The sequence below is a fragment of the Neovison vison genome, chromosome 8, assembly GCF_020171115.1.
Source record: "Neovison vison isolate M4711 chromosome 8, ASM_NN_V1, whole genome shotgun sequence".
NCBI lineage: Eukaryota > Metazoa > Chordata > Mammalia > Carnivora > Mustelidae > Neogale > Neogale vison.
In genome coordinates this window covers 91926798-91947956 of record NC_058098.1, presented here as the reverse complement: position 1 = coordinate 91947956, position 21159 = coordinate 91926798, and the positions used below count along the sequence as shown (strand labels likewise).

The 21159-nt window shown below is 42.6% G+C and overlaps 1 protein-coding gene across 1 annotated transcript in view; it reads left to right on the top strand.

Annotated features, from left to right (window-relative positions):
- Positions 1-1028: 1028 nt before the first annotated feature.
- ADD2 (adducin 2) overlaps positions 1029-21159 on the top strand; it is a 107123-nt gene continuing 86992 nt past the window's right edge. The window contains exon 1 of the mRNA XM_044261331.1: positions 1029-1392. The gene's annotated coding sequence lies outside the window, so the exon portion shown is untranslated. The remainder of the gene's footprint in view (positions 1393-21159) is intronic.

The window sequence follows — 21159 nt, the reverse complement described above, 5'->3', positions numbered from 1 at the left end:
AGAGTACAAAGGAATTACTAGGGATGCTTGTTAAATAAAAAGCTTCCTAGGCCCACCTCCAGAAATTGTTTCTGTGGCAGGCCTTTGATGGAGATTCGTGGGTTTTATGGGAGCATCTAACGGTGGTGGTGGCCTAGAGCTAGAATGAGCAGAGGGGCCATGATCGGGTTGGGGGAAATGACCAGGAGCTTTTCTGGAAGCCATACTTGCCCTGCAATCAACATTAAAACAAAAAAACAAAAACAAAACCATGTGGAGTGAATGCTGATTTGGGGAAGCTGGTGGAGCTGGGTGGGGGGAGTGGTTTCTAAAGTCCTAAGCTACCACATGACATTCCTAGTCTGAGGGCATATTGAGAGAAACTGTCAGAAAGTAGAAGTGGAAGATGCTTTAGGTATGCTGTCATTTTACAGACTGAGACAGTATTGCCCAGAAAGGTTAAGTGATTTCATCAAAGTCACACAGCTAGTTAATGGCAGGTCTGAGACTGTAATCAAGTATTCTGGTTCTCCACCCAGTTCCCTATTCACTAAACACCTGTTCCCTCTGGGATGAGGAGAGGGGTGAGAGGAGAAAAGTAATGGGAATTGGAGGGAGCTGGGCGCACAGCCCTAGACCGCAGGACAACAAAAAATTTTGCTATAGTAGAAGAATTAGAATAGGGATAATTTGGGCTCAGATTCAAATGGTCAACAATTGCTATTAAAACCCCTAATAGTTAATTTTCTAAAGGCAGTAGTTAATTTTCTAAAGGCAGATTTCCCAGGCAATAAGTATTCCAGCTGTAGGACTTTTTTTTTTAAATCCTAGGGAGAATATATCGTTAAAGGAAGCTCACGTTTTAGATTTCCTTCCTAGTAACAAAATCCTCATACTAGCTCTTGGCTAAGTTCGTAGTGCCCGAGTGGACGTGGGCAGAGGCTGGGCGGCGGGACTGCGGCAGCGCGGGCGGCGGGCATTGCGGGTGGGGGCACTGCAGCATCGCGGCCCTGGGGCAGCCGGGCAGCGGCCCGCTAGAGGGGGCGCTGTGGGCGCCGCCAGGCGTCCTTTTGTCAGCGCGCACGGCCAAGAGAGCTCTCATTTCCTCCCAGCCTTGTGCGGGAAATGGATTTAATTCTGACCGCAGGGCTGTAAGGGACGAGCGTGAACGACAGCCTTTTGTCAAGAAGTAGCGGCTTCTGTTGTCTGTAATCACCGCTGACGCGGGGAAGCTGCATTGTTGGTGGAATTCCAGGCAGCTCTGACAAGTGTGGGGCTGCAGGATGGGAAGAAAACATTGCTCTGCAGATTAGCTGGGTGCATTTATTAAGCAGACACCCACAGGAAAAGACAACAAAGCAAAACAGCAACCTACTGTGGAAGACCAGGGATGGATAAGATGCTGTGCAGGAGGTAAGCCCGGCTTGGGAATGGGCATCGTGGCTTGCCTTGGTTTTGTTTCTTTTGATGGAATTTGAGACCCCTACGGCAACCGTCCGTCCACCGTGCGCGAGCTGGTTGGTCCCGATTGTCAAGGGTCTGCTAGTGTGTGTGTGTGTGTGTGTGTGTGTGTGTGTGTGTGTGTGTGATGCCGCCCTTCCCCACGGCTGTGTGTTTTGTGTCTAAAGGTTTCTGTGGATGATGTAAAATTGGAGGATCTTCGGAAAGATCCTCCGGGGCTGAGTAGGGCTGGCCTCTGCGTGGGGACGGTGGGACGCACTCGCTCCGAGCGCCACGCCTGACAGGTGGGGCATTCTTCTGGGTCAGGGCTGGCGGGCGGCAAGCGTCGCTTCACCGGGGCTGCCCCTCCCTAACCTTCCTGCTTGGCCGCCGCCCTCCGGGGGAGCGGTGAGGGGTGCTCGGCTGGCTGGGCGCGTCCCCCGGGCGTCGTCAAGGCTCAAGGCGGGGCGCTCTGCCGCAGCTGCGAGGCAGCAGGTGCGGCATCGGCGGCGGCCTGCATTTGGAGCAGGGGAGCTGGCACGTGAGCGGGCCCCATTGGATCTGGATTTTTATACTACTCCACCACTTTGGAGGGAAAAAGGGCCACTGTCCCCAAGAGGTCTTGCCAGTCTGCTCCTCCCTTAGCTTTCATCTTCCCTCCCTCTATTTTCCTGCCTCCTCTCCCCTCCTCTGCCCCCGGCTGGAGACCACCCTTGGTCCGGGAGGCCGGGTGGTGGGGTGGGGGGCAGGCAGCTTCTGCCAGTTTTGAAATCACAACCACTGAGCTACCAGGTGTTAGGTTTGGGATGGAGTGGGGGCGGGGCAGACTGCTTTAGGATGCCGATCAGGCGCTCTGTCTAGCCTATTGTCTTGCTTTTTCTTCCCCTTCCTTTTCTTCTATAATCTCCACCCCTCGCCAAAGAGAGGGAGAAAAAAAGACCGAGAGAGAAAGCCCCAGGAGAGAGAGGGAGGGAGGGAGGGGGAGAGAGAGAGAAAAGGGAAGGGGGGGGGGAAAAGCCCCAGCCCACACCCTATCAAATTCTTTTTAAAAAAAATTGTCATTTATCTGTGACACATGATTATTACCCATCTGTTTCTTTACACCCACTCTTGCCTCTTGCAGTTTGTTGTCTGAGATTCAACTGACTCAAATGAGCCTTATTAATAATAGAAATCAAATCTCAGTTTGCTAAATGGACATTTTGTGCTTTCTGACTAAGCCCAAAGGAGAGGGTAATCTGACATCCTGGTGGGAGCAAGTGATTGGAGAGGACAGACCCACCTCCTTTCACATCTACTGTGTGGGTCTAGTTAAGGTACATGCATGAGATGCATGTTTAACGTGTAGGGGTGGCCTCGTTAAAGGGATTTAAACATTGGGTTTCATTTTAAGAGAGAACTGGTAAACATCTGAAGTGAAAATGGTTTAAATGAATAAGAGCAGTTAGCTGAAGTTTCAGACTTGCAAGTCACTCTGGCCACTAGCATATGAATAGTCTATGTTAGATTTTACAGAAGGATTTAGATCATTTAATTTTTTTGTTTTATAACGTTCTACCTTCATTCTGTGATCAGACTTTTGTCAGTGGGTAAGGACCAGGATCTTGCCCAGACCTGTCTCTTTCCCCACCCCTGTCCACTTTTCATCTCCCCACCCCCAATAGCAAAGCTTTTATTATCGTAATTTCAATATATTTTGGAGAACCACTAAAATCTTTGATCCCAAAGATTGTGGGAAGCCATATATTCTTTCTTGTCCAATTGCTTAACCTTATTAGAAATCTGCTTATTACATACAAAATACATAGCACTGCCTGAAATGACACACCACATGTGGTTTCTGGGCTTGAGTTGAATTGGCTTTAAATGTTAGGATGGTGCTAGAATTAGCACATCACAGCTATTCATATGAAATATGTTTGTTGGGACAGAATTCAGTGTTAAGGTTTCAAAAGTATGTTGGAAAGACTTTGATAAATGTATTTATCTACCTTGTTCTACAAGAAATCTAAGACAGTTTATTGGTCTTCATAAACCATAGCAAGGGAGACTAACTTAGAAGTAAATGAGAAAGAAAAAAGAAGACTAAGGGTAGAGATATAAAATGGTATTAAGAATGAAACCAATACAAAAATACAAGCATAAGACCCTCTGTACTTGTAATGAAAGTAAACAAATCCAACTCTAAACTTTCCAGCATGTCACCGAACAAGAACTGACCAACCCATGACTCATGTGTTTATTTATTTATTGACTCATCCACCCATTTGTTCATTTAACAAACACTCAGTGAGGCCCTACTATGTGCCAGGTTCTGTGAAGAGTGCAGGGACAGACATGGTCTCTGTCTTGACAGCACTTAGCGATGAAGGAGAGGAACTGACTTTCATCTGGAAACCCTGTAAATGAATGTATAATCACAGATCATTCTGAGAGCTGTGCAGAAAAAGTATGAAACACAGAATGTCACATGTCCAGAAGATAAAACACAAAACAAAAATGTAACTGAAGCACAATAGTTCTTGATTCTAAGAGCAGGAAAGAACTCTTTGAAAATATAACAGTGTTTGGAATGGTGGCTTCAATCATGTTCTTGTCAGATACAAGGAGGGATACATACTGCTGTTTTTTTTTTTTTTTAAGATTTTATATATTTATTTGACACAGAGAGAGAGATCAAAAGTAGGCAGAGCAGCAGGCAGAGAGAGAGAGGGGGAAGCAGGCTCCCCATTGAGCAGAGAGCTCAAAGCGGGGCTCGATCCCCGGACCCTGAGATCATGACCTGAGCTGAAGACAGAGGCTTAACCCTCTGAGCCACACAGGTTCCCCAAACCACTGTTTTTAAAGTGTTCCTCAGTGTGAGTTTATATCACTCATGGGTCTCTCAGACCACTGGGGTTCTGAGATATATACATTTTGAGGGATCTGTGTCCTCTAAAATTAGCAGTTTTACTTCAGTGATAATCTTAAATAATTAATAATAAGGGCCTCTCAGATCACTGGGGTTCTGAGATATATACATTTTGAGGGATCTGTGTCTTCTCTAAAATTAGCAGTTTTACTTCAGTGATAATCTTAAATAATTAATAATAAAATGTGTTCTGGATTATCTTGATGGCAACTCCAAAGCCAATGGTAGGGCCTGTATTTGCTTCTGTGTCTTTCCATGTGAGCCAGGAGCAGGCCTGGTGGCTCAGGTCATGAGGCAGAGAGGAGTTTAACTAGAGGTACATGGAGAGAACGGTGAGACCGCACAGGGCACAGGCTCGTCAGGCTCAGAAGAACAATTCCTGGGGGGCGCCTGGGTGGCTCAGTGTGTTAAAGCCTCAGCTTTCGGCTCAGGTCATGATCTCAGGGTCTTGGGATCAAGCCCCACATTCGGCTCTCTGCTCAGTGGGAAGCCTGTCTCCCCCTTTCTCTCTGCCTGCCTCTCTGCCTACTTGTGATCTCTGTCAAATAAATTAAAAAAAAAAAAAAAGAACAATTCCTGGGATCAGCACTATATTGTCAAGGACTGGGGCTCTCATGCTAGTCATAGTCATAGTCACTGAGTTGCAGGAACTTATTAGCAGCAGGTGTTGTAGTGAAAACACAATGGCAGAGTTCCTGTTGCTAGTTTCAGCAATAATTGGATTAGATCTAAATTTGATGCAGATTTAGTAACCTCCAATAACTACCTTGTGTCCAAAACAATGAGACCGGTAATTTGGTGTAATGATTGAATGGAGCCAGACTGTCTGACTTCAAATTCATTTTTCTACTTACTAGCTATGAAACTTGGGCAAGTTACTCAACCTCTGTGATCCTCAGTTTCTTTTGATACTATGGACATAAATACGTGGTATTGATTTCATAGTGACATTGCAAGGATTAGAGTCACTACATGTGAAAGACTTGGAGCATATAGTAAAGTTCAGTAGATGTTAGTGATGTTAGTTACTATTTTTATTAGTATGAAATGGCACCCATTTAGGTAGGCATCTCAGGATGGTTTTTAGAAGAATTTTAAATTATGATACCTGATTATCTTCAAGGTAGCAAACACATTTTTGAGGTTACTAATATTATTTTGCATACATGTTTTATTAGTTGCCGCCGTTGGTGTCATTGACGCCAAAATTCAGAGTGATAACATGTAGTAACTAGACCTGAGACTATATCTTTCTGTTGATAAACCCAAAATGGAGTTTTAATTCCAGCAAAACAATATCATCTGTTGCAAGAAGATAACTTTATGTATTTGACATTTTAAAGTTTTATAGTTGCATTTATTCATACATTTATTTTGGCATTTTAGTTATATGAAAGCTATAATGCCTGGGTGTTTTTAACTGGTCTTTATGAGTGTACTTATTTAAGTTACATTTTAATAAATGTGACTTAGGTCAACCTTGGGTCCATAAGAGATTTTTTTCCTTCAAAAGAGATTTCTGTAGGGGTGCCTGGGTGGCTCAGTGGGTTAAGCCTCTGCCTGCAGCTCAGGTCATGATCTCAGGGTCCTGAGATCGAGCCCTGCATCAGGCTTGCTCATCAGGAAGCCTGCTTCCCCCTCTCTATGCCTGCCTGCCTCTCTGCCTACTTGTGATCTCTGTCAAATAAATAAATAAAATCTTTAAAAAAAGAGATTTCTGTATAGTGTAAGCATTTTGGACTGTGGACAAAGACACACCCAAGATATTTGAAATAGAATTTTGAATCTCTAGAAGAGAGATTGCAGCCCTAATATTTTACTCTGTATACCTTGGCTACCATAGGTTTAACTTGAAAGAATTTTAAGACCATAATACCAAAAACTGCCTCTGCTTACAACAACAACATCAAAGTCCCCCAGACTCGTAGAGCACCTATGGAATGGCAAGGTTCCAGCAAAGATTCATCCTGACCTAACTTCCATGGTAAACTACATCTGAGAGGTTTGCCAATGTTACTGAATGAGGTGAAAAGAGTCTTTTCTCTGTGAACTACAATGTTCAATTGTATAGTTTAAAATGAGTTTACTGATTATATTGTTCAAATATGTTTTTAAGTTTTCTTTTTTTTTTTAAAGATTTTATTTATTTATTTATTTGACACACAGAGATCACAAGTAGGCAGAGAGGCAGGCAGAGAGAGAGAGAGGGAGAAGCAGGCTCCCTGCTGAGCAGAGAGCCCGACATGGGGCTTGATCCCAGGACCTGAGCCGAAGACAGAGGCTTTTACCCACTGAGCCACCCAGGCGCCCCTGTTTTTAAGTTTTCTTTGTACTTAAGTGATCTATCAAAGATTACAAAATTATGTCAGTCTCCCACTATAATTGTTTTTGATAGCTTTTCTTTTAATATATACCTATCATAAAACTATGCATTTATATTGTATTCTATTACACACAGGTTTTATTTGCTGCTGTGTTACTTAGGTTGCCAAGGACTGATGGCTTTTTTGGGATGGGGGACATTTAATGCTAAAACCAGGACATGCCAGGCAAAGGAAGACAGATCTATTTTAGTTGCAGAGAAGAGAGAGATAACAAAGGGCCTAGATTCTTCAAGGACTCTTTAGAAGATATGGTAGAGATGGTGCCAACCAAGATCAACCAGCCCATGAGTCAACAAGGGGCCCTCCCCAGAGGAAGCAGGGATATTCTTCCAGCTTAGTCCTAGAAAAATACTCAGGCTCAATGCACCAGACCTGGATGCGCTAGGGTGTGGTCAGGGGGAAGATGGGGGTAATAATCAAAGGGCTTTAAGAACTTTATTGGCACCTTCCACTTTGAGTAACTGGACCCCCAATCTTGATGCATGCTGAGGGACCCCTGAATAATGTGGGGCTTTAAGATAGCCAGCTTCAAACCAGGTCAGTTCTGATCACCCCCAACAGTTACAGCTGAAAATAAAGTACATAAATAAATGTCACTTGACCCAGCTGTAAATATCTCTAGTGTACTTGGTCTGACAGAGGACCCCCTAAGCAACCCAGGCAGGACCTGGAGGCTAGGGAATTTAGGATGCGGTTGTCAGAAAGCAAATATCAGTGCTCCATATGATATCTGTAATGGTCTTCCTGGGCCCAGCCTTGAAAGTACTTACCAAGCCAAGGAGAAAATGCCTTTGACTACTGTGAGTGGCAGCTTTAAGGACCATTGATATCCTTCACCCATGCCTTCCCCCACTGCAGACAGCTGATTGAATAGGCATAGACCTGTGAGGACTTAGGATCTCAGGGCAGGGTGTCCATATGAGGCCAAACAGGGAGGGGGAGTCAGGGTGAGGAGGCAAAACAAAACACAAAAACCAGTTCCCTCCCCACCCCGACACCATTCAAAACAAAATGAACAAACAAAAAAAACAGACATGAGGGTGTTGATAAGTCATTCCCCTGTTCCCCTAGCCAATTTAGAGAAGAAGCCACTTGGCTTTCCTGAGGTGGCCAAGTGATTCTTGTTCTGGTAGCTTCCATGAGGCCCAGCTAGACCTTGGTCTCTGTGTTGATGAGGTTGCCTTTCACCCTACGGGGGCTAGTTTGCTTGGGCTTGGGTTTCATCAGTCCCTCTTGGATTCCTCTGGATTGTCCCACTTCTCTTGCCTACCTTGAACTCAAACTCCTTCCATCAATCTACAGTGCTCTTTCTGAAACAGAAATTGAATCTTGACAATCCTCTACTCTTGGAATAAAACCCAAATTCTTTACCTTTACATCTTCCTTCACACTCCACCCACCATCTTCCTGGACATGTCCCCTCTACAAACCTCCCTCACGGTCTCCACACCTTTCTCAAGCTCTTTCCTCCAACCTTACGTGCCCTCCCCCACTTTTGTCTGGCAAGTTGCTTCTTTTAGAAAGCCAACTGAACAGACAAACTTCTAGCAAGCCTGATTATGATTAAAACAATACTAGAAATGAAAGTTGGGACGAAGCAGAGAAGAGATTTGAAATCACAACACTGCATTATTGTGTGCTAACATATGTGAAAATCTTGATGAAATGGACATTTTCACAGGACATGTAAACTACAAGTATTTCAGAAATCCCAAATGTCCTGTTTCTGGATGGGAAGAGTTGATGTAGCAAAGATGTCGATTCTTCACAGATTCTGCCACGTGGTTGGCAGCCTTCCTGGTAACCAGAAGTGATGCAGATTTATTCTTATTTTTCTCTTTTTTTGGTCATTTTCTGTGGAATTTCGAAAGGGTGACTTAACTGCATATGCTCTTTTGCAAATCATTGTATCAAGGGAAAGCCAATACATGTGCATTTGCATGTCATTTCTAAATTGTTTTTCTTGAAGAGCAAATGAAGTCATTAAACTTGAAATGCTTGGGGACTTTATGAAGACAGTTTCTTCTAACAATGGACATGATTTTCAGCCCATGTTATTTTATTGAATATGAATTTTATTATATTTACTTTCTTTACTCAGCAAGGAGCCCATATAAGAATCTCTCGACATTTGCTTTTTAAAAAATTGATGGCGAATGGGTTCCTGGGTGCCTCAGTCAGTAGAGCATCCAACTCTTGATTTCAGCACAGGTCATGATCTCGGGGTCATGAGGTTGAGCCCCGTGTCAGGGCTCTGTGCTCTGCATGGAGTCCGCTTGAGAGCCACCGCACCACCACCACCACCGCCCCCTCCTGCTGACCCTCCCCCCACTCATCCTTGCTCACTCTCTCTCCAACTAAAATATATCTTTAAAAGAATTGATGGTGAAAAAAATAGTCAAAAAGTGAGGGTGTGTTCAGTTCTTTCCTCCTTTACTGTGTCAGATGGCAGAGCGTCCATACTGATTATCTCGACATTCCTTTATTTAGAATTGATTCTTCTTCCCTCTTAGCACCACATTTCTCTTAGATCCTTCCAACACCCTCATTTGTGTCCCAAATTAGCTACATCTGTTACCATAGTTATGCGGTATCCAGCTTAACCCGCTCCAGGCTTGTTCCTGCTGCAGGGTGTTTGAGATTTCCTTTCTTGCATATCCAGAAGAACTGTCACTATTTTTCTTTCTTTTTCTCCTCCCCTCCCCACCCCAGGTTTGTACTGTTTTAAAGGCAATGCATGTGTATAGTTGATAAATCAAATAGGACTGAAGGGCTTTTAACAGAAAGCAGCAATCCCTGGCCAGTCCAAATCCTTATCCACAGACAGGCAAACTGCTTTTAGCTCTTTGCCATTCTCCCATAGTTACTTCTGTATCTCAAAATAATATGCATACACTGCTGCTTCAATCAACTTCGATCATCCTTTGGTGACCTTCTGCCATGACAGTCAAGGATGTAGTTTATTTACATCATGCCTACTGCCTCTCCTTACTTTCTTTCTCTGGTCATCTCTGAGACTCCAGACAGTGCCTTCATTAAAACGAGCTTTCTCTTCTCGTTATATGGACTGTTAATTGGGTCACTTGACTCTACTCTGTGTAAGGTAAGGCTCTTCTTGCCCTGCTTCCTCCTTCCCTCTAGCTTTCCTTTACTTTTGCTTTATCAAAGTTGATAAAATATTCATTCTGTTCCATGGCCATAGTTAGTTTCTATGATTTGTCTATAATGATGGTAATACTAAAAGTTGAAAAATTTTCAACTGTTCATTATCTGTGTTGATAATGTTCACAAGTAATAATCTAGAATTTCATATGCTTCTCAGGGGCTCCCATATCTCAACCCTTCGGCCCCTAGATAGGAAACGTTCCCAAGATGACCCTGGGGTCAGGAACACCACTACAGCTGCCCTTGTTCACCCCCTGCAGGGTGTGCAGTTTCTCTAAGAAGAGCCCTCTGCTGATCAAACTGATGAACTGAGAACACCTGCCTACTATTTTGAGATACAGAGGTCACCACAGCTGAGTGCCTGGCTGGGGGGTGAGGGTGGGTCACTGTGAATGGGCACAGGAGAAAAGGTGAGTGAACTCTGCTCTGCCATAGAGACCCACAATTTGTGCTGCAGTGTCCAGTCTCTTTTTTCTTCCTGCCTTTTATCTTGCCTGCCATATCACCAGCTGGGACACTCCAGGGCTGTGCCACAGATCGTCTGCTTCCTGGGCTCTAGCATCCTTTGCCTAAAATTTGGGCTGAGGCTTCTTTTGCTTCAAACATTAGTCACCAGTTCCCCATCTGCTTTTTGTCCTACAGAAACTTGCTGAAATCTCTCCTCTGATAACAACCTGCTTTTACTTTGTTATTATGGGATTATGCATTTTTATCTCCTTATGGTCAATTTAATGGAATCTAAGGAGAGAGAGAGAGAGAGAGAGAGAAGGACATAGGGCTATGTGGGATTAGGCCCGCCATCTTGAATTAGAAGCCGAGGACATTAATTTTCAATCAAGCCATGCATAGTAGTGATAAAATAAGCTGCTGGCATGCCTATGGTTTAAATTAAAACCCAGTGAAGTTTGTTCTCTTTGTTTTGAAAATGCCTTCAAATATGTATGGTACCTACCAACTCAATTCCAACATCTTCTCTGGTCTAGGATAGTGCAGAAACTCTGAATCATTCTTTCACCCCACTCTAAGATGAATGACTTTTAGCTTATATACAATTCTAACAGATTCAGTTGTTTCTCTTCAGAAAGGTGCAAGTCGCAAATTAGAAGAGTTTGGCTAACAGTCTGAAAAAGCCCAGGATAAGATGAGGGTAAAGAGAAGATAGAAACTTCTTTGGGGAACCTGGGCTGCAGTTATTGGCTAGTTGCTACGGAAAGTCATTTGTCAGAGTAGCCAGTACTCGATTTGGATGCAGAAAGTAAGGAACTAACAGAGAAAGTTAGTGAATAAACACTGTGTGTCCTCATGGAGGGAAGGGCTGCTGGCTTTTTTTTTTTTTTTTAAACCTTGATAAAAAGGAGGGATTTTTGGGTTCCAAAGGTGCTTTGTTCAGAAAGTAAATGTGGAATTATATATATTAAGAAGTTTCTGTTGCCTCTATGTTTCCATTTAATTTGGAGATAATTGCTTCATTTTTCAGCTCTTGCAGTGATCACTGAGACAGAAGACAGTTTTGGGGATCCTGCTTTATAGATCTTAACTGTTGAAGTTACAAGCTGTAAAAACTGTTGCCAGCTTTGAAGCCTGTCCTTGTTATACTTGGTTCTGAACTGAAAATGTATCAGGTTTAAGGATGTCAAAGAATTAAAACCGGCTTTTCAAAATCTATTATATTTATGGATGAAATGATCAATGTCTATGATTTGCCTCAAAATCTTTTTTTATTGGGTTATAGGTGGGGTTGAGGTGAATTAAGATGGACTACAAGTTGATAGTTTTGAGACTGGGCATAATATCTAAACTGACACTTTTCAAAGTGAAAGGAGATGCTATTAATTACACTGGGACAAGAGATGTGACTCAGACCCTCTCGGGAAAATTGCAATCTACTCTGAAGTTAGACGATGGGTACTTGGAGTTCATTATATAGTATGCTCTCCAATTTTGCATATTTGTGAATTTTTCCATAATTAAATATGTCTGCTGTTTTATAGTGTTTGCTCTTTTGTTATAATTGGAGACTTTCATCTTAATCATGATGTTAAACATTAGTCAACTTCAAACACAAAAGGAAAATAGCTAGAGAATATTGTTAAAGGATAAATCTATTAAGTTAATTTATAATAATGGGACAAAAATCCATAGCTCCTACAACTGGGACACCCAGGAAGCAATACTTAATTAAGTCGACAATGTTTTAAAGCAGATCTCTAGCTTTAGTTATGCAAAAGGACCTCATTTTTATTGCTGTGGATTGGGTTCCTTGGGATTTTATGGATGGCTGGGTACATCCCCAGAAAGTTCAAGTCTGCTGGGAAATGAGGAGCCAAGCCAAGAAAGTGGGCCTTCGATTTGCAGAACAAGTCTACAATGCTGATATGTAATTATCTTAGTGTCTCTCCTATTGAGGTTCTGCATTACTTTTCACCTGCTAAAATAGTCTTTCAAAGTTAGTCAGAATTTGAGAAAGAAGGTTGCTATTCTTCCTCTATAATTGCCATGGTGTGTCATCCCATCGTTACTGAAGTTTTTGCTTCTGCCAGTGTGAGGTGGTATGGCTGATGTATGTGGATAAGGCAGCAAGGCTGAGCTCTGTGTTTTAGGATGTCAGTCATTCTGTTTCTGCCCATCAGAGGACCAAGTGGTTGTGGATTTGGAATGAGGTTCTTAGTGCCCGACAGAGGGGCTGAGATGAATGCCCAGCTGCTAGATGGTCCCTTGAAAGGAGCCTGGGAGTACCAGGAAAGGTACTCTGTCATATGTGAGCTCTTTCCATCCTAATGTGCTGCTTCTGTGGGATCAGGAACCAGTTCTGCAAAAATGATTTTTTCTGATGCTACTTGTGTTACAGGTATAATTTACTATTGTGTCCCATGTGTTATGCAAAAGAACATCACTTTTTTAATTTATTGGCTTGTGCTTTTTAAAGTCAAGCTTGCTGAGATATCATAGAGTACAGTTCACCTTTCTTAGGTATATTGTTCTATGAATTTTGACAAATATGTACATTCATATAACCAGCACCACAATCAAGACAGAACAAGGTTCCTTTGTGCCGCTTGGGAGTGAATCTCCCCCATCCGCCCACAGCCCCTGACAACCACCCAACTGGTTTTGCCTTTTCCAGGATGTCCCATAAATGGGAGCATACAGTGTAGTCTTTTGTGTCCAACTTCTTTCACTTTGTATAATACTTTTGAGATTAAACCTTGTTGCTACAAATATTAATGGTTCATTTCTTTTGATTGCTGAGTAATATTTATTTGGATGGCTGTACCAGTTTGTTTAGTTATCCACCCATTAAAGGACATTTGGGTTGTTTCCAGTTTTTGATGATTTTGAATAAAGCCACTGAACGTATTGATACACAAATTTTTGTATATTTTGGTTCTCTCAGGTAAATAATACCTAGGAGTGGGGTTGTGTTGTGGTATTCTAAGTGTATTCTTAACTTTATAAGAAACTGCCAAATTGTTTCCAAAATGACTGTACCCCATTTTGCATCCCTACCAGCAATTATTAGAGTTCTAGATGCTCTGAACTTGGTGTTGCTATTTTTTTTTAATTATTTTAGCCCTTATGATAGAGGTGGGGTAGTATCTCATTGTAGTTTTAATTTGCATTTCCTTAATGTCAATGACTTTGAACATCTTTTCATGAGCTTGAATGCCACAGTATCTCTTTTTTGGTTGTCTCTTGTTTTTTAAATGTCTGCACATTTCGGCCATTCTAAGGCAAACGGGAGAAGGGATATTTCCTTAGTCTCAAAGGGGGAGCAGAAGCATAATGGGCCATAGTGAGAGTGTGGGGAGCACTATAGAGGGATATAAGGAGAGTTGCCCAAGAGGAAGGTAATATGGGAGAGGTGGAGGGGGTGAAGTCAGGAGCTAGGCTATCTCATCCTTCCCTCTTACCCAGGCTTCAGGATTTCTTCTCTAGAGGATATTATGGTTTGTATTATGAGGAGCTACTCCCTTAGGAAGTAAGGGAGGGATGGAAGAAGACAGCTGTAATACTGACTCCTTTTTTTTTCTTCTTAATGTGCTTACTTCAAGTTCTGGTCTTTACTAGTTATAAAGACCAGTAAATATCTCTTTAAAATAGATGTTTAAAATAGAGAATTTTGAAATAAGTCCAGTTTGCACAGCTGTATGCAAGGGTCAACTACTCAGATGTACACTGGGAGCAACGTCTTGTAGTATTTAACCAGAGGTGGGGCTCTCTGAGGTGAGAATAGTAGAGGAGAGAGGAACAGAGGAGTTAGAGGTACTTTGCAAGGGGATTATTACCTGGCTGGACTAGTTAATATAAGCTAGATAAGAAAGGATGTGAAGAGTGAACTTTGGGGGTAGATAGTGAAAAAATGTGTACAAGGTCTCAGAGACATTGGAGAATCAGAGTAGGTAGGCTGGAAGGGGATGGTCCAGGAGGAGGACGTGAAATCCATATGTTGGAGATGGTAATCTTATTGGTAATGGCAAGATCTAGGGTATATAACTATGGGAGTGGGTGGCTGAGGCTGGGGTGGAGAGAGAGATGATTGGTATGAGAGGAAAACGTGAAGGCTGGCTGTTGGTGGATCACCACATGGATGTGAATGTTGAAGTCATCAGGAATGAGAAAGAAGGGGAAGATGGTAAAGTCATCAGTGAGTAAGGGGAATGACCAGGAAATTGGAGGATAGCCACAAGGGGGCTGATGGCAAGTCTGTCTAAATGGGAGTCATGGACTTCCAAGGCAGTGGGGCCTTGAAGCAGTGGAAGAAGTAGATGCAAGTGGCTATGGGGCACACAAATGCTATCTACATGGTGCCAAGGTCCCAAGTATATGGGATGTGGCTGTGAGATAACAGTGAGGAGAGTGAGGCTTTAGATTTTTTTTTTTTAATTTTTGGATCACAGAAATGGGCTTTATGTAGCAGATTTAGGGAATCTTGCAAAGAGTTACAAGATTGTTCATGAGATTGGCTTCCAAGCAGGAAGGAGGGTAACCAAGGAGGCGTTATTGACTTTGGGCTTGTTCAAAACTCAATTAAAGGCAATTAACAGTATCTGGTGTTGTTTATGAAAGTACTGGTCTCATGAGAGATCTCCTAGCAGTTCTCATGCATTGTGAGAAGAGAAGAAAAACTTCCTCTCTTGAGGCATCTTTTGTCTTCATTTCATTATTCATGCATTACCCCCAGCCATAAATCTCATGGAGGGGACAGAAGGCTTCTGTCCTTCCATATCACCATCTTGCTGTGGCTCTGAGATGACTTCCTTGTCTAGACTTGCTCTGCTGATGGTGACCTTCAACAAAATAAACTGCGACAAGAAAAATAAGGATTGATGAAGAAGATGCACTTTCTCAAAATTCATACTCATGCATTGGAACAGGACGTATTTTGAGGAATGAAGCATGTTAAAGGGAAGTGTGAGGTTTCTTAACTGCCTGACCAAAAATCTCAGAAAAGCACCCTGCACTACATGGCAATCCTGAGGCATTTACTTTCCCACTCTCCAAAATAAGTATTTCACTCCTTTTTTTTTTTTTTTTAATCTCCTTTCCTTCCATTCTCACCCACCTTGCTGGGTGCCTCCAATTTCACTGAGAGACAGAAGCAATGAATAGAGTGGCCCTGCTTTTATCAGGGGCCATTCTTTCTCTGGGATCTGGGCCCTGGTTCCTCTCACCTTCTAAAAACCACTCTCCAGCAATTGGCCATTCTATTTTCTGCATCATTGGCTTCTCTCTTTCTCTCTACTGCAACATTTCCATTGCCATTCAGTCATGTTCTACTATCTCTTACCTAAGCATCTCAGGTGCTACCCCATTTCTCTCTTTATGTTCTCAGCAAAACTCCTTGCAAGAATTGCCTTGCTTGTTGTCTCACTTTCTCTTCCCCATTGTCTCTACTTGGGCTTCTGTTCTCTCTGTGCTACTGAGACTACTCTTGTCAAGGTCATTAATGACCTTGTTGCTAAATCTAATGGCCTCTTCTCTGTTCCTATCTTACTGATGCATCAGCAGCTTTCAACACCGTGGACCTCTTCTTGCAACAGTCTATTCTTTGGCCTTCTGGGACCTTTCACTCTCCTGGTTTTCCTTTGCCTCTCTGGGTGTTCCTCTTCTTCCTCTGTGAGGTTCTATTCACCTCTATGAGACCTCTGAATATGGGAGAGTCCCATGGCTCTACTCTGGGCCACAAGTCTCCCTTACACACTGCCCCCGCCCACACACACCCAGGAAGTTCATCCAGGCCTTAGCTTTAGACTCTGTGTATATGCTGATGAATCTAGTCTCTTTTTTCCCCACAACTCTATAGCTTAGTGCTACTCAAACTTCATTGTGCATATGGATCACCTGGGGATCTTGTTAAAATGCACGTTCTGATTCCATTGCTCAAAGGTGGTGCATTTCCAACAAGCTCCTCGGTGATGCTGAGTCTGCTGGCCTTGGGATCTTATTTTGAGTAGTGTTGATCAGTGAGGTTGCAGACTTGTATTCCCAGCTGCCTCCTTGACATTTCTATGTGATGTCTAACAGATAACTCAGACCAAGCCTAACATGGCCCTAGGGGAGTCTTGATTTCTTTCCTCAAACCTGCTTTTCTATGTGTTAGATCATCCTCCCCATTGTTCATTACCAAAAGATCTTGGAATTGTCCTTGGTTTCTCTCTTTTCATCACTTTTATAACCAATCTATCCAAATTCTATCGGCTTAGTCCTGTAAAACATATCCCAAATATTTCACTTGGGAAATATTCCATACAGAAAAGTAGTAGCTGACTTTTACTGAGCACTTTCTGCATATCAGGCTGTGTTAATGATTTGCTATAGACCAGATGTTTATTTCTCCCCAGAATTCATATATTGAAATCTAATCCCTAATTCGATGGTATTTGAAGGTGGGGGACTTTGGAGATGATTAGGTCATGAGGCTCTGCAATAATGAGATTAATGACCTTATAAAAGAGACCTCAGAGAGTTCCTTTGTCTCTTCTACTATGTGAGGACAGTGAGAAAACAGCTGACTACGAACTAGAAAGCAGGCCCTCACCAGACACCAAATCTACCGGCACCTTGATCTTGGACTTCCCAGCCTCCAGAACTATGAGAAATCAATTTCTGTTGTTTATAATCTACCCAGTCTATAATATTCTGTTATGGCAGCTTGAGCTATGATAATATTATATATTTGTTTTTATATATATAAAAAATCTGATGATCACAACCACCCTATAAGGAGGATGGTATTATTAATCTCATTATGTAGATGAGGAAAACTTATTTCTAGGTAACAGTATATAAATGAACAGTTTATGACTTAAAAAACCCTATTCATTCCTTTGGTTTGTTTGTCTCCTTTTTTGTACATATGGTAGTCAACAGGGCTATATACTTAGAGAATTAGGGAGGCACTATCTTAAGTTTCTGTGGCCTTGCTTAGTACAAATTACATTGCAAATATCCATAGGCAAATGTCCAAAGGGTGTGCATGCTACAGAATTTATAGCCTCTTTAGCTTTCACAAACCATTTTTGGCAAGGGCTAAATGCACTTAAAACATTAAAAATATTTATGTCTGATAATTATAATATGATGCACCTTACAAAGACACTGTGTCTTGCAATGTCCTTGTGCAATGCAGGGATTCTTTTATTTTCACTCCTGCATTTCCCGTAACCTATAGGATACACTGAGAACACAGCCTTTAAACTTCAAGATGGATTCCTTTGCTAAGCTTCATTTGCATTGATCGGTTTCAAGAGTGTTGTGCTCTGTGTTGGTTATCACACTTATAACCTACGATGGGAAGTGGCTGGGGTTCAGGAACAAACAACCTACATGATCTAGTAGAGGGGAAGAACTTCGTATGAAGAAAAATCTCAAGGATTCAAGGGTTGTTTAGAGAAAACAGGTTGAGCCACTAGTTTGTTATACTGTTCTTTTAAAAGGAAATCTTTAGTAAACTTGTTGGTAAAATAAAGACATAAAGATATCTCTTTTTTAAAGATTTATTTATCTTATGCGGAGGAGAGGGAGTGGGGAGATGGGCAGAGGGAGAGAATCTTCAAGCAGACTCCCTGCTTAGAGCCCGACACACCAGGCTCTATCCCACCATCCTGAGATCATGACCTGAGTCGAAACCAAGAGTCAGATGCTTAACCAACTGAGCCACCCAGGAGCCCTATAAAGACATCTTTCATAATGTGAGTAATTGGCCTGACTTTAATATGAGTTTCTCTTGGGGGGGGGGGAAGGGAGACACACATTCACCATTATCCTAGTGATTTTTATTACACCTTTCTCTAAAGAACCACTCCTCTCTTTAAGAACTTCCATATGGCAAGGCAGATATTACACCAAACAACCAAATATAACAGTGCAGTCCTTTCTCCAGCTCAGTTCATATATCCTTGGAAGTAAGATTCTTACATATAAATGAATTCAGGAATGCTCTAAAGGAGCCCTCACCATTAGCAAGGGCATGTTTCTGGGGAACATGTGGCAGATCTCCTATATATGAAATGCTCCCTGGAATTCCAGTATGTCAAAGTGGAAGGGGCTATGCAGACCTTCCAGTCCACCCCTGGAGTTCTAGAGAGTGGACAGACGAAGCCAAGAGAAGACAAGACACTGACTGACCCAAGGTAAGGCCATAATTACTGGCAAATCCAGGGTTCCTGAAAAGCTGTTCTTCAGGACATTTCTCTTTAAATGTCAATTTCTCCCTTTTTTAATGTCAGAGTTTTCAAGATACTATTTGGTATCTTGACAGGAAGAATATAAGTTCCTTGTAAAAATCTTAAATATGGTAGAGGAGACAAATGGGGCTGAGCCAGGCCTCCATCCATGAAGATCCTTAATCTTCATCCTGGACATGGGGAAAATTTACAGTGATTTAAACTTTATTACAGTGTCACAAAGTATATCAGTTTCCTATGGCTAGCTTAACAAAATACTATAAACTGGATAGCTCACGCAGCAGATTTATTTGTACATAGTTCTGGAGGTTGGACTTCTGGAATCAAGGTGTTGGCAGGGCCATGCTCTCCCGGGAAGATCTAAGGGAGCAATCCTTCCTTGCCTGTTCCTGCCTTCTGGTGGTTACCAGCAACGCTGGGTATCCTTGGCTTACAGCCACATCACTCTTGTCTCTGCCTCCATCATCACATAGGCTTCTCCTCTGTGCTTGTGTGTCCTCTGTGTCTCTTTATATCCGAATCACCCTCTCCTTATAAGGAATCCCCATCAGTGGATTCAGGGCCCATCCTATCCACTGTGACTTCTTAATTTTCTACAAACACCCTATTTCTAAATAAGGTCACATTCACAGGTTCCAGTTAAACATGAATTTTGGGGAGATGCCATTTAATCCAGTATGCAAAGCTACAGTGATTTTATGTTTTAAATTTTGCTAAGAATTTATGTTTGTATGCTCTAGAAAGGCATGGTTTTTTTTTTTTTAATTTATTTGACAGAGATCACAAGTAGGCAGAGAGGCAGAGAGAGAGGGGGGAGCAGGCTTCCTGCTGAGCAGAGAGCCCGATGCGGGGCTCGATCCCAGGAGCCTGGGATCATGACCTGAGCAGAAGGCAGAGGCTTTAACCCACTGAGCCACCCAGGCACCCCTGTTTTGTTTTTAGTCCAGAGAGAGAGAGAGACAGAGAAAGAGATGCACCTGAAGCACTGTTTTCCAAAGTGTATCTGGTAGAACACAATTCTCAAGAAATATAACATGGAATAAAAGTTTCAATGGTCAAGAAACTTCAGGATACACTGTATCCTGCTCTCCTCTTGAAGCATCATGATGTACCTAGGATAAAAAATGTTGAGAAAGGCCCTGTAACCAGGACCTGTGTATACCTTACCAATTCCAAAGTTTATAGGACAGGGAGCACTTTGGTCTGTGTCTCTATATTGATTAAGGGCTGCCTCCACCTCATGAAAAAGAAAGCCAACCACAGTAGCTTAGTCTAGTAGGGATTTATTTCTCTCATCTAGAAAGTTCGGAGGTCAGAGTCTAGGATTGGCACTGGCTCATTATGGTGCCAATAAATCCGGCTCCTTCTATCTCTCTGCTGTGCCATGCTCAGCAAGTGGATTCTTTCTCTTGAATGTTTGCAAACCGGGTACTCCATTTCTAATCTCAACTACCTCCCAGTCAGGAGGAGGAAGTGGTGAGGGAGAAGCAGTAGCATTTCTAACAGGAAACCCGGCTTTCCCAGAAATTCCCAGCAGATTTTTTGCTTGCACATTATTGACGAGGACTGTATTATAAAATTGCTTCCAGCTTCAGGGAAGGCTGAGAAGTACAGGGGTTTTTGTTGGATACAGTGTACTTTGGATGAAACTGAGTTTCTGTTAGGAAGGAAGAAGGGACGTGATATTGCCTAGGCAGCTGGTTGGCCGCACACGTAACTTCCCACGGCATTAGTGACCAAGAGATCACCCTTGTTAAAGGTGTGTCCACATTGTCCCTCACTAGAGAGTGTTTCCTATAGAGTGCTAAGTGTTTCCCACCAGCCTCCAAGTTTAATCCTACCAAGCATTCTAGCTCAGCTCAACTCAGGAAGTTTGAAGTGCCCATACTTGTATGGCTCCACGCTACTCTAAGTGCCTTTTAAATTATTTAATGGCTTGATGTGTGCTTGCACTCCTAAGCTAATTTCATTTTCTTTAATGTGCTCTAATGGAATTTGGAACTTCCATCTCTATGACCCCAAATCCCTTAAATATATAGCTGCTCTGTTTAATACATTCAGAATGCATCATAGAAGCATCACCATTTTTTCTGCCCAACATTTAAAGCAGTGAAAAGGGAAACTTCCACCTTCTCTGAGACAAGGATGCTGTCTTGTGACTTAGGAGGCTTTGTCATTGCTAGGGTTCTCAATGATCACTGTTGCCGGCACTCATTCTAATCACCAGGGGCTCCACAGCGCATGCCTCCGTTCCCAGGTAGGACCTGCAATTGGAAGCCTATTGCAGGAGGAGCCTGCAATAAAACTCTTCCTCATTCTCCCCCTTCTACTTTGTGTGGTCAGGGAAAGCACACAGGCCAGGAGAAAGAAGGCTAGCTAGTGCAGCATAACATAGCTTAGCCTGAATACAACAGGCCATAATGTCAAAGATACAGAGACAACAGATTCTAAAAAAGGTTTCCTTTTTTAATTTTTTAAAAGATTTTATTTATTTGACAGAGATCACAAGTAGGCAGAGAAGCAGGCAGAGAGACAGGAGGAAGCAGGCTCCCTGCTGAGCAGAGAGCCCAACTCGGGGGCTTGATCCCAGCAC